Genomic DNA, 12,769 nt, shown 5'->3' with positions numbered 1-12,769 from the left:
GACGCTCGTCTTTCTGCCAGTGCACATTGAGCAAAGTTCTTGTAAGAGAATCCGCTCGTCTTTGAGGAAAGCCGCTCGTCCTAAATTGCAGAATCCGCTCGTCTTCTCTGAAAGACGCTCATCTTTAGGCGAGTTTTCCTGAAGCCCATTTGAGCAGAATTCGAGCGTCCCGACGGGAATCCGCTCGTCTTTCCCCTGCTGTTTTGAATTTTTCGGGTGTTTTAATACCCCTTCCCACATCCATTTCATTCAAACACTACCCATAAACCCCCAAACCCCAAAACCCTCATCCTCTCCATCACCAAAAACAAGATTTCCTCAACCAAATTCAACAAAATCAAATCAAAACTTCCTCACAACAACAATTAATTACTCCTTTTGCAACAATAATTGATTCAAGCACCAAAATCTTCAAGCTTTGAGTTGATTTTTGAAAAACAAAGCAAAATCCTTTCATCTTAAATCGATTTGGGTATAATTAGAAATTGAAGATTTTCAATCTTTTCTTGGTGTAATTGACAATGGCAAGAACAAAAGGAGCAACAAAGGCACTCAAAGCAAAGACACTTTCGAAAAGGCAACAAAGCCTTCAAGCAAGGAAAGCTTCAATGGCTATGGTGGTTTCTAATGCAAACTTGGAAGTTCAACAACAACAAGATCCTCCCTTGGAAGCAACAACATCAACAACTCCGGAAATCGCTCAATTATCCAACTATCCAGAGGTAATTTTCATTTCCAACTCCCATAGGGATACATTTGCCAAGTATGCTAAGAAAGCCATTTTGCCCACCAAATTCATTTGTGAAGATGCCTTGAACAAATTGGGTGTCCTTGAACAAAAAAAATCCTTATTTGAAGCCATGGGTTTGGGTAAATTGTTCACCATAAGAGAATTGACATACCCCTCCCTTACCTTGGAATTCTTAAGTTCATTGAAAGTGACTAAGGTAGAGACTAGAGAATACATCGAGTTTTGTCTTGCGAATGTCAATAGGCGCATCACCTTTGATGTTTTGGGTGAGATATTAGGCCTTAGTGATAAACCATATTATCACAAGATGCCCGAGAAGTATGACCCCGCTCCTCTTTGGGAGGCAATTTCCGGGAAGAAATTTGTGAGCTTTCATGCTTGTCGTGCTCTATTAGTCCACCATCCGGGCATTAGAGTGTGGCACAAGGTCATCGGGAATACTATAATAGCAAGAAAAGGCACTAATCACTTTACCAAGCTCGATTGTGTTCTACTTGAGTCAGCCTTAAATGTAGGAAGGGAATTCACTAAGCCCTACAATGCTCTAAGGCTTTTGATGGAAAGATGGCTTAATGTCGATTGTGGTAAGGAAGACACCGCTCATATTGTAAATGGAGGTCTATTTACTCTCTTGGCCAAGCACTTTGACGCAAATTTCAACAAGGATAACACCTATGTGGCGATCAAAGGGAGTCATCTCATTGACATGGATGCCATGATTAACAAGTATAAGTGGGTCAAGCATAATTATCTTGACACCAACTATGGGTGGCTAACCAATGATGCTAGATCTTTCACTTTGCCTTCCAAGATATGCCGATTGAGTGCCCACCGAACAAACTACCTTTTTCCACTCTCCAAGGACGCCGAGTACATCATCCGTCAACAAAGGGGCGAGATTGAAGAGCCCTCCTCCTTCATTGTCACACCACCCTACCCATTCAAATATCAAGAGTTCAAACCCAAAGATGTTGAAGTGGGAAATGATTACATCACCCTACTCATGAGAGAAATGCATAAACAAGCTTATAATGATCGAGTAGATGCATACTTGGCCCAATATCCACCCCTCCTTCATTTAGCTAGGCAAGGACTACTTGATCCATCATGTCCTTTGCCTAGTTGGGCGGATAGGGAAGTTTTCTTTCCAAGCATATCTAGGGGTGAAAGACCGGGTGAAGATGAGAATGTCGAAGATGAGGGTGTTGATGATGAGGGTGTTGATGAAGAGGTAGATGAAGAAGAAGAGGCTAATGAAGATGATGAGGAAAGTGAGCAAGATCAAGGAAGTGAAGATGGGAGTGGATATGATTCCACTTCCATTGAGGAAAATGATGACAATGATGATATGATGGAGGATTAGCAAACTTTGGAGGCTCCTACCATCTTGAGGTTTGTCTACTTCTTTCTTTGTTTTCTTTATTTTATCTTGATCATAGTTTGGAGAGTCCTAGCAACATGAGGACTAACACCTTGGCCCCATTGAGGTGTTCTTTTTATTGTGCCCACATGAAAAATCCAAAATGACAATATATAGTTTCATGCATTGCATTTCGTGTGCATGAACTACCCTAAAATTTAAGATATTATAAATAATGTCTATCTCGGTTTGGGGAAGTACATGCATACGCAACGGGAGGTAATCTAAATTATGCTCTCCGTCATAAACAAAAACCCATGCATCATGTAGTGTAGCTTAGTATAGCTTGCATTTAGCATAGAAATCAAGCATCATACTTGCATAATTTCCTATCATATTGGTCATTGAGGACAATGGCCATATTAGTGTGGGGATGGGAAATTCTAACTTAACTTTTATTCAAAAATCCCCAAAAAAAAAAAATCAAAAATTTCGAAAAAATCAAAAAAATTGAAAAGTTGAAAATTCAAAAACAAGTTCATTTCCATTGTAGTGTAGTCTTGTGTATATATTGTTTGTATATATTATGTTCGTCTATCCTTGTTCACATTGATCGACTACGCCACATCCGAGACATGAGGATATTGAAGACCGCATGGTATGATCTTTCTAATCTTCTTTTTCCTCTTTATGTTAATGACTATGTGACTTTATTTTGATTGATGCAGTATAAACAATGTGAATTTAGGATTTGCATTTAGATTATTTGGCATATTAGTTGGTAGAATCATATGCATTAGGATGTATATATGTTAGTTGCATCATGGCATATAGTTGCATGTTAGAAAAATTTTGTGAAACCGTCTACTTGGGAAGCTTGACAAGTGTATATAGGCCCTAGTAGATGCTTTTTCTTCTTAATACTTTGCTTGTTAGAATACTTGTAAAACACCCTAAGATGTGTCATGCTAGTATCCTTTGACCCATGGATTAAGGCCTAGTCAAGAATACCTTGTGGTGTGATAACTCCTTGGCCACCGTTTATTCCAAGGTGACAATTGAAACCATGAAACCATCATCCATATTCTACCACATTTTGTCATCAAAGGGAATGGGCACAAAAATTGTTAAAAAATTTGAGTTCAAGAAACGAAATGAAAAGTCAAAAAGTTTGCAAATTGAATCAAAATAAAAGAGGAGTAACAAAAATGAAAACTCCTATGCTTCAAATATAAGGCACCCTCGTTACTAATTGGGGTGACTTTGAAAATGTTCACAAGAAAATGCAAGAAAAAGTTGAAATTGTCAAGTGTTGAAATGCCAAACATCAAAAGAAATGGCAAAAAGAAAGTGTTCTTAATTGTCAAATGCCACAAGAAAATGAGGGGGGGGGGGGGGGGAACAACAACAAAAAGCAAACTCCCACAAGAAACTCAAATTCAAATGATCCCTTTATCCATCGAATCCACTTTTGTGCATGGTAGAGAGGGGACGACCCTTCTTCTTGTCTAGGCAAGAAGGGGAATTCCGTGATCCTCCAGTGTTTCTAACACCATAAGGAGTCTATTCTTGACAAAAGCATTTAACGATTGAGGACAAAGGTACCCTAGCTTGACACAACTTGGAGGTGATTTATTGGTATCCTTCTAGGTTAGTAGTTTGAAGAAATTGTATCTATGAAGGAGTGTGTACCCTTGAATTGCTTCCCCTTTAGATAATTTTCGCCACTTAGATGAGGAAAGTGGCTATTATTTTGTAGATGCATCCATTACTTGATTTTGTGTGCTTTAATGATTGGATGTGTCGCCATTTTGGCAAGACCCACCTTGCCTTGCAAGAAGGCATCCTACCTCATGGTTGTCTTGTTGTGAGTTGAAGGGGCGGAGTGAGACCCGCTAATTGTCTCACATCGGCTATATTAGTATGTTAGTTTGAATAAGGGTCCTAGTTTTTGTCACCTCTTTACTCGGGACGAGTAAAGGTTCGGTTGGGGATATTTGATGTGAACATTATTTGCGCACATTTATTTCCCTAATTGGACCTATTTTACATACTTTTATAACATTTCATGACCATTTTATCCGTCAAATGCTTTCTATTTTGCTTTCCTAGTGCATTTTATATGTTTTATAGGAAAGGAGATAATAAGGCAGAAATTCCCGTCTTTCGTGCATATTTGGAAGCTTGTTGACGATATTTGATGGACTAAGTATGAAGAGGAGGCAAGAATGATGACCAAGGAAGTAGAAATAAAGAGTATATAGAGGCATCTTAGGCTAAAAAGCAAGGATGACGAGAAGGAAGACATTACAAGAAGAAATTGCTCGAAAAACAAACCAAGGGTTGCTCCTTTAGCTCTGAAAGTATGCTAGATGAAACGGCGTCGAAAAATCAAGTGATCTAGGCTTTTGAAGCACTCCAATAGGAGTCCGGATGAGGAAATGACGTCCGTTTTACAATCCGAGTTCAAGTAAGGCATGGTACAGGTCAACCCGCTCGGGACAAATTCAACCCGCTCGGGTTGAGGCCCAGGACGCTCATTTTCACCACTGTGCGAGTGTATTGTTGGATAGGAAGCTTTTCCTTGCTACGTGAACCATGATCCGCGCATATTTTTGAAAGACTAGCTAAAAGGAGACCCGCATCTTTTCTTGAGAGGAGCGATTCCCTACTCAACAATTAGCATTGTTATTTACTAATTTACCCTTGCTTAACCTAATGATGTACTACTATATATACTCCATTTGTAATAATCAAACCACCAAGTTTTCATTAGATTAATTCAATCCTTCTTTAGATTAGGTTAAGCTTTCATTAGGAGTAGATTAGAATAGATTACTCTTTAATCTTTCCACAAAATCACACATTAATCTTTCCTTTAATTATTGTTCAAGTTTATTATTGAGTAATTCAAGTTTATTATTTGGTAATTAGAAGATCATTTGGGTTTATTGGGAGATTGACAACATTCCATCAATCATCAAGTACTTCTATTATTCTTAGCATTATTATTTTGGAATCTCCATAGGTATAATTCTCTTAATCCTTGTTTTAATTATTGTTAATATTTCTTACTTGTTTATCATGTTTTGCCTTGTTAATATGATTGACAACCTTGTTAGCATGTTAAACTTGATAATGAGTGAGTAGTCTCTTAGCTAGGATTAATGGGTAATTAGGGAAATCAACATGGGGATTGATTCATGCTTAATCTAATATGTTCACATAATTAATTTGCTTGCTTGTTGTGATGTCAACCTATGCACATGTGGGAAATAATCTGTATACTTCCCTTTATATTGAAGGATTATAACGAATTTAACAGTGATGATCAATAGTCATAAACAAAATACATAAACAAACTATAAAGGATTCAGAATTAACCTTCTGTCCTAGCAAAATTGGCCTAAGAACAATATCAAAATTGATATTCGCCTATCAGTTGCACCCAAGACGATATGAGATATGCCCTATTGATTGTGCTAGAATCGATCTAAAATTTTCTGTAAAATTTAGTTGTTTTGTGTTTTTTTTTTTTCTGATGAGAGAGAGAGAGAGAGGCTAGGTCAAGAAAAAAATTAGGGTAGAATAATTCTCTCCCTTTCTTTCTTATACTCACCGAGATTAGGAGTCAATTAGGAAAGAATAAATCCTTCCTAATTTCGGCCTAACTGACCGAAATAAGGAGAATAGAATTGTCATCTAGTGAGGATCGAACCCATGACCTCTTGGTATGTGTACCCTCACTATTACCACTATGACACACTCATCTTGTTGATATTAAATATAACTGATTATATTTAATTACGAATTAACAGATTAATTCGTCCAAGCTAACATTACATATATTTAATTAAATATAACTTATTATATTTAATTTACGAATTGACAGTTAATTCGTCTCAACTAATATTATTTAATTTTCATTAAATAATTATCTCATCAACACATTGACTAACTTTTTAGTCATTTTAGGCATCAATATGATTATATTTCTATAACCACATTTCTCAAACACATCCTATAGGTGTGACCTTTAGGGATCAGTTGATCACCGCCATCTGTATGATAATAACGTCAAACTTTCTAGCAAGCCAACCGTTATTAGGTAAACGTTAATCAACTGATTAAATATACGAAGTATACCCTTGTGAACTTGTAAGAGATTTACAAATGTTATCACACTAATTTGTGGAGGACACAAGCTCCAACAAACTCCCACTTGTCCTCACAAGTGTATGTGCGATAACCGATTCTCTTATCCTATAAAATTTCTCCCACTCAATGTAAAACAATTTGCAAATCCGAATTCACAAAGGTCGTATTTTACAAGCGATCAATATCAAGAGTGGTTTCCCCGACTAGAGAGTAACTTAACTGATAAACGAATCAACATTCGAGCATGGCCATGCATTTCAGTTATAACTCCTCGAGTGGCCCTGAGAAATAACTATACCTGATAAGGGTTGGATATTTTCCTCAACTCGAATCCTGCAGATGTAAGCACAGTATGAAATGACCCAGAAAAAATCTACTTAGCCTCCAGTTACGGCAGACCGTGAGAAAGAAACCAAAGTCACCCAAAAACTGCCTTAATCTCAAGAGACAGTCGATAGTCAAAAGAATCGACTCTAGGAACACAATGGATGTCCTATCCACGACCTGGCACCGAATGTTATTAAACATTTAGGACTCCATTACGTTGTCACAAAAAGTTGTCCTACGAGGTATCGTTATAATCTCGCATCTGTGATCAATCAGTCAACCGTTTGACTTATGGCTCGTTGAACCCACCATCAATTGACTGCACAATATAATAGCCGAAGTTATCAGCTCACATTGGCGATTACGGAGCAAAACAAATATAATGTAATTCAGTTCACTTTGTGGCATTCAATGCTGTCAGTACAATCCACATGAAAAACAAAATATTATATATAAAACGATGAAGTTATAAATAGTATATGAAAAAGATAATGTATCAAATCCATAATAAAGTACTACAACTCAGGAACATGTTTAATTCCCATGGAATTAACATGCCTTACATGCTTATCATAATTCAACGGTTTGGTGAGAGGATCCGCGATGTTATCATCCGTCGCAATCTTGTCAATCACTATCTCTTCTTGCTCCACGTAATCACGGATCAGGTGAGCTTTCCGAAGTAGATGTCTAAATTTGTTGCTAGACTTTGGCTCCTTAGCCTGGAAGATGGCACCTCTATTGTCACAATAGATGGTGATCGGGTCATTCGAACTAGGAACTACCGAAAGCCCTTGTAAGAATTGACGCATCCATATCGCTTCCTTTGCTGCCTCCGAAGCGGCATAGTACTCGGATTCAGTAGTAGAATCTGCTACAACACTCTGTTTGGAACTCTTCCAGCTGACCGCATCACCATTAAGAGTGAAGACGAACCCGGACTGAGATTTTGAACCATCTCGATCCGTTTGGAAGCTAGCATCTGCGTAACCTGTTGCGCATAGCTTAGTATCGCCTCCATAAGTCAATACCCAATCCTTAGTCCTCCGTAGGTACTTGAGGATATTTTTGACTGCTATCCAGTGTGTTTCACCTGGAGTCTTTTGGTACCGACTCGTCATACTCAATGCATATGCCACGTCTGGACGTGTGCATATCATGGCATACATGATCGATCCTATTGCAGATGCATAAGGAACACGACTCATGCGCTCTATCCCTTCAGGCGTCGTGGGTGACTGAGACTTGCTCAACTGCATCCCAGTCGTCATAGGAAGGTTCCCCTTCTTGGAGTTGGTCATGCTGAACCTCTCAAGAACCTTATCCAAATAAGACTCCTGACTAAGTGATAACGTCCGTCGTGATCTATCTCGGTAGATACGGATTCCCAAAATGTGCTGTGCCTCACCTAGATCTTTCATCTGGAAATGGTTCTTCAACCATTCTTTAACCGAAGATAGGAGAGGAATGTCATTCCCAATCAAGAGTATGTCATCGACATACAATATCAAGAATACAATCTTGCTCCCACTCGACTTGATATATAAGCATGGTTCCTCGACCGATCGAGTGAAGCCATACTCTTTTATCACTTGGTCGAAACGATGATTCCAACTCCGAGAAGCTTGCTTAAGTCCATAAATGGAACGCTTAAGCTTGCATACTTTCTTAGGATGCTCAGGATCTATGAAACCTTCGGGTTGCACCATGTACAACTCTTCCTCCAAATAACCGTTTAAGAAGGCGGTTTTCACATCCATTTGCCAAATTTCATAATCATGAAATGCGGCAATCGCTAAGATTATCCGAATGGAACGTAGCATGACTACAGGTGCAAAAATCTCATCATAATGCAATCCGTGCACTTGAGTGAAACCTTTTGCCACAAGTCGTTCCTTATTGATATCTGGTTGCGCGTCTACAGAACGCTTTATTTTGTAAAGCCATTTTCACTGTAAAGGGTTTTACCTTATTAGGTAAATCAACTAGATCCCATACGTTATTCTCATACATGGAGTCCATCTCGGATTGCATGGCTTCAAGCCATAGCTTTGAGTCGGAACAGGCCATAGCACCTTTATAGGTTGCGGGTTCATTACTTTCGTAAGTAAACGTCATTCTCCTCGACCATACCAATGTATCTGTCCGGAGGATGAGAGTCTCTACCCGACCTCCTAGGTTCCTCAGGAATATTAACCGTATCATCAGTTGAAGGTACCGCTTCCTCCATCTGTTCCTCGGTTGTTGGTTCTGGAATCTCCGACAGCTCGAAGGTTCTATTACTCGACTTGTTCTCGAGAAATGCTTTCTCTAAGAACGTCGCACTAGCCGCAACAAAAACTCGATGTTCGGTAGGCGAATAGAAGTAATGACCAAATGTTCCTTTTGGATAACCTATAAAGTATGTCTTGACCGATCGCGGGCCGAGCTTATCCTCGTGTCTCCACTTGACATAAGCCTCGCAGCCCCAAACCCGAATAAAGGATAAGTTGGGGACCGTTCCCTTCCACATTTCATATGGAGTCTTGTCGACAGCTTTAGACGGACTTCGGTTAAGTATAAGAGCGGCTGACAAAAGAGCATAACCCCATAATGAATCAGGCACTACCGTGTGACTCATCATGGATCGAACCATATCAAGTAAGGTTCGATTTCTCCATTCGGACACACCATTTAATTGAGGTGTTCCAAGTGGAGTTAACTGCAAAACGATTCCACAGTCTTTCAGGTGTTGATCAAACTCATTTGAAAGATATTCGCCACCCCGATCTGAACGGAGTGCTTTAATCTTTCTACCCAGTTGGTTCTGTACCCTATTCTGGTATTCCTTGAATTTCTCAAAGGACTCACTTTTATGCTTCATTAAGTAGACATATCCATATCTACTCAAATCGTCCGTGAAAGTGATAAAATATCTATAGCCATCTCTAGCGGTAATTGACATAGGTCCACATACGTCCGTATGTATGAGTCCTAATAGGTCACTAGTGCACATTCCAACACCTTTGAAGGAAATTCGAGTCATCTTGCCAATGAGACATGATTCACACGTGCCATATGTAGAAAAATCGAATGCGGGAATAGTCCCATTATCGACGAGTTTCTTCATGCGTTTCTCATTTATGTGTCCCATTCAACAATGCCATAGATAGGTTTGATCTTTGTCACCAACCTTTAATTTCTTATTATTCATGTGTAATACTTCCGTGGTTTGATCTAAGATATAAATTCCATTCATGGAAACTGCTTTGCCATAAATCATTTCATTAAAAGAGAAAATACAACTATTATCCTTTATTGAAAATGTAAAACCGTCTTTAGCAAGTACGGAAACAGAAATAATGTTCTTAGATAAACTGGGTACATAGTAACAGTTATTTAAAAATAACTCAAAACCACTAGGGAGTTGGATTACATATGTTCCCTTCGAGGCAAAAAGCAACTCGTGCTCCATTCCGACTCGCAGTCCACATCACCCTTTTCGAGAGGTATGATGTTCTTTAGGCCCCGCAAATGATTACACAGATGAGAACCACAACCAAGATCAAGTACCCAAGTTCGAAACTTGCATGGTTAATCTCAATCATATGAATATAAGATGATATACCAACAGAACGACGCGGCTGCCTTGATGTCCTCACGGTAGACGGGACAGTTCCTCCTCCAATGTCCGGTCTTGTGACAATGGTGGCACTCTATGTCACCGCCCTTGCTCTTTGCCTTACCCTGTGAGCCACTAGTCTCACCAGGCGCACTCTTACCGTTTCCTGGCTTCTTAAACTTTGGCTTACCTACGGCTAGGTCGCCATGAGCCTTGCCCTTACCTTTACCCTTGTTGTAAATCGTGAGAACATCCCGCTTCATGCTCCCACTCAATTTCATATCCTTCTCGGTCTGTACGAGAAGGAGTGTAGCTCATGAGGACTCTTTTTCAAGTCATTCATGTAGTAGTTCGCCCCGAAAAGGGCAAAACCATCGTGAAGAGAATGAAGCATTCGGTCAATGACAATGCTCTCACCGATTTTACAATTCGGTGCCTCCGACTTCTCGACATTCTCGATCATGTGAAGAATGTGTGGGCTAACCGGTTGGCCCTTCTGGAGTTTCGCATCAAAGAAGCGACAGGTATGCTCATATGTAATGATTCTCGGTGCCTTTGAGAACTCATTAGTGAGCGTGGTGAAAATCTTGTTTGCACCTTGGGCAATGAAGCGTCTCTGCAAATTGGTTTCCATTGCAAAGATGAGTACATTCTTTATCGCACCCGCTTCCATAACGAAATCACTATAAGCGAGTGACTCGTTGGCTCTTGCATTTGGACCTGGGTTGACCGGTATTGTAACACCCCCATACTCCGAGTGCCTTACCAGGACCACTCAGGTATGAAGACATCACCATCTCGGTTGCCCGAGGCATGATAATCAAATAGACAAAACAGAAACAACATTTATTATAAGTAGTTAAATGAATGAGTACAATCCTCGAAACCAAACTGAAAGTACAATACATTATTCCAAACTATCTCATTTCTCAATGAAACATAAATAAAACTAAACTACGGCGGAAGACTCTATCGTCATGTCGTGGCCATCCCAGCTATCCCAAAGATCATCTCTATACTGCTCGATATCTCGCTCACCATCCCCGAATGGATCACCGCAGTTTACAAAACAACACCGGGTCAAGACTAATCACACAATCAATATAGATAACAACAATAAGACAAAATGCAAATTTGAACCGCCACACACACACACATCCAACCAACCGTCTCAATCATCGATCGTCCTTTGGACTACCGCCAGTGGGGGACCGCATGCGTTCCCACCTAAGCCCCGCTCATCGTACGAGCGATAACCCCGCTCATTAATGTGCACATCCCTTCTGTGGCGGGTTCCACATAAGGCGAAACTAGGGCGTGAGATCACTCCCGCAAGTGACCCCACTCACCCGAGAACGCATCTCGAGAACCATCAATAAACACAACCACAATCACAATCACACTTACAATCATCATATCAATCAACTAATTACAAGACATCACCAATATCCCATTATGGGACTAATACCGAGTAGGAAATCCTACCTGGAAAGCACAACACGCAGACGGTATCTACAATTTGTCTCAAAACGCCTCTTCTATGAACTTTCCTCCTACCATACAACACATAGATACTACTATTCAATTACTATTCATAAAAACCCCCAATTCCTAAATTAGGGTTTCACCAAACTTAACAAAACATTATAAAACTTATGTTAAAAGCTTACCCTCGACGCAAGGAATCCAACGACACGAACTACGATGCAAACCGACCGTCGAACTCGGGAATTGTCAAGAACGCGATTAGGAAGAAGACAAGTTGCTTTCTCTCTTAAACAGGTTTTAGGTTTTGTAAAAAGTGATTTAGAACAAAGACGAATTGGTTTAAATACCTTAATCGCGTAATTAACAAAACCCGAGAAAACTCCCCGATAAATAGGACACTCGATCGAGTACCCAAGGTACTCGATCGAGTACCCTACTCGATCGAGTGCCCCAACTACTCGATCGAGTGCCCAACAGTCGAAACTATTTATCTGCGCAACTTGCCCTTACTCGACAGAGTAAGGGCTACTCGATAGAGTACCCCCAAGACTATAAATACGGAGTATTACAGTCTTCCCTCCTTAAAAAGAACTTCGTCCCCGAAGTTCAAACCACTACAAAAACAAAGGTACTCCCTCAACCTTCCCGACTCAAAAGCCAAACACAACATGATACAAACCCAAGACAACCATCCCGACACAACATACAAAAGGTGTATAAAACTCTTAAAAACTCTCGCGATCATCTCCTACCCCCCAAAAAGAAACAAGGTTACGTCCCCGTAACCATACATACCTGATCAAAAAGGAAAGGGTAACGCTCTTTCATGATGTCCTCGGCCTCCCATGTAGCTTCCTCGGTCTCGTGGTTAGACCACAGGATCTTAAGCAAAACTGTCTCACCACTCCTAGTCTTTCTAACTTTTCGGTCTAGGATCTGCTTAGGTACCTCAAGATATGATAAAGACTCATCTAGCTCCAAGCTCTCTGCCTCTAACACATGTGACGGGTCACTCACATACTTCCCGCAGTGCGATACATGAAACACATTATGCACTCTCTCTAACGCAGCAGGTAAAGCCAGA

Source organism: Silene latifolia, chromosome 10 (assembly GCF_048544455.1).
Source record: "Silene latifolia isolate original U9 population chromosome 10, ASM4854445v1, whole genome shotgun sequence".
NCBI lineage: Eukaryota > Viridiplantae > Streptophyta > Magnoliopsida > Caryophyllales > Caryophyllaceae > Silene > Silene latifolia.
This window is presented reverse-complemented; position numbering follows the sequence as displayed.